We start from the raw sequence: 1,967 nt of genomic DNA on the forward strand, positions 1-1,967 counted from the left end.
ACCGGAAGGGGCTGACCTTGGGTGAGGCAGCTGTCTACCACCGCGGCTGACCCTGGAAGGGCTGAAGACACAGCTGAAGGCGTGTATGGCTAGCACAACCAACAGCGGGGCCACATCTGCACGCACATCTGGGTCTGTCAGGTGCCAGCTTACTCCACCAGGTGCTTTCCGCATGTTATCTCTCGCCTTCACCGTTATCCTTAATGTAATTTAACATTCCCATCAATTTACAGGTACAGAAACTGAAGTTCAGAGAGGTTAACTAGCTTGCCTAAGAATGAATAGATATAGGTAGGCAGATAGATACAACAGTGTTAAATATTTAAATTCAGCTCTGAGCTCAAAGCCTGAGTGCTCTGGATTTCTTTTGGGAATGGATCAACCAAGTTAGAAGAGGAGCATGAATTGGGAGTCACGAGACGGAGTGTTGGCTGGCTCTGCCACCCGTTCCAAGTGTGACCTCAATTATCAGGTCCATTAATAAATGTGGAGCTAAAATGAGCTTTGAAGCACATGAATCACTCAAGAATCTTGTTAAAATGCAGAGTCTGTTCCAGTAGGTCCCGGTGGGGCCTGAGATTCTGCATTTCTAACAAGTGCTCAGGTGATGCCAAAGCTGCTGGCATCTGAGATCTCAGAAGACCCCAAGTCTCTTCCAGCTCTGAGACTCAGTGGGTCTCAGACATGTAGGGACACCTCTTCCTTACAGAAGAATTCCAGTCGGTAAATATAGAAGAAATAAAGGAAAGAGAATATCACCGAGCATCCCAATAATAATTGTTTCGGGTAGGATCTGTGGATGGATGGTAAAATGAGAAGGTGAAAGTTTGAGGAGGAACATGATATTTGTTTAGTATCAATGCATTTCTCACCAAGTATTTACTGATTACAGAGGGAAAAAGAATAAGTTTATAGCAGACATCACCTTAACCAAGTGATCAAAGTTGATATCACCACTAGCAAAACATGTTGACCTCCCCATAGGATGCACTGAGAGGAACCCATCACTCACAGGCATAATTGTGCAAAACACACAACCTCAATCTAATCGTGAGAAAATATTAGACCCAAATTGAGGGATATTCTACAAGGCAACTGACAAGAATTCTGTAAAAGTGTCAAGGTCATGAAAGACAAGGGAAGACGGGAGAATTGTTACAGATTACAGGAGACCGAGGAGACATGACAAATACACTGGGGGAGGGGGGCCTCAGACTGGATCTTGGAACAGAAAAAGGACAGTAAAACGTGCAAATGAAGTCTCTAGTTTATAGTATTGCACAAATACTTAGTTTCGACAAATGCATCATGGTAATAGTGTAAGATGTTAGCAGTAGGGGATACTTGGTAGAAGATAAACTGGAACTCTCTTCTATTTTTGCAACTTTTCTATGTGCCTAAATTATTTAAAAGTAAAAAAAAAAACAAGTGCTCGCTTCGGCAGCACATATACTAAAATTGGAACGATACAGAGAAGATTAGCATGGCCCCTGCGCAAGGATGACACGCAAATTCGTGAAGCGTTCCATATTTTTTTTTTTTTAAAAAAAAAAAAAAAAAAAAAAAAACAAATCTATGGGTATACTCTTTAAAACTTTTTTCAGACATTTTTATATACAAAAATGCTCATACAGTAGATTTGTTTAGACTTTAGATTTCTTTATCATATCACTTGCAAATGATGATGATTTTGCTCTTAATTTTTTATTTATACCTCTTTTTTCCCCCAAAAAGCTAGAACTCAAACAATTCGAAACCATTGTGGCGATCTTAGATACCTTGGTAGCTTTACTGACTCTGGAGGTCAGTCAAAAATAATAAAAAACATCTATTGTGTTTACTGCAAACCAGGCACTGTGCTAAATGCCTCAAATGCCTTATCTCATTATTCTTCTCAATAACGCTATTATTATCTTGAATTTACCGAAAAGGAAATATTTAGAGAAGTAAAATAGCTTGCTCAAGTT

At 39.8% G+C, this 1,967-nt stretch overlaps 1 non-coding gene across 1 annotated transcript; it reads left to right on the forward strand.

The window, feature by feature from the left end:
- The first annotated feature begins 1,428 nt into the window (after window positions 1–1,428).
- Window positions 1,429–1,535, forward strand: LOC132372271 (U6 spliceosomal RNA). The gene has a single exon (XR_009505141.1). It is a non-coding gene; the product is annotated as a U6 spliceosomal RNA (small nuclear RNA).
- The last annotated feature ends 432 nt before the right edge of the window (window positions 1,536–1,967 follow it).

This window comes from Balaenoptera ricei, chromosome 9 (genome assembly GCF_028023285.1).
Source record: "Balaenoptera ricei isolate mBalRic1 chromosome 9, mBalRic1.hap2, whole genome shotgun sequence".
Classification (NCBI taxonomy): domain Eukaryota; kingdom Metazoa; phylum Chordata; class Mammalia; order Artiodactyla; family Balaenopteridae; genus Balaenoptera; species Balaenoptera ricei.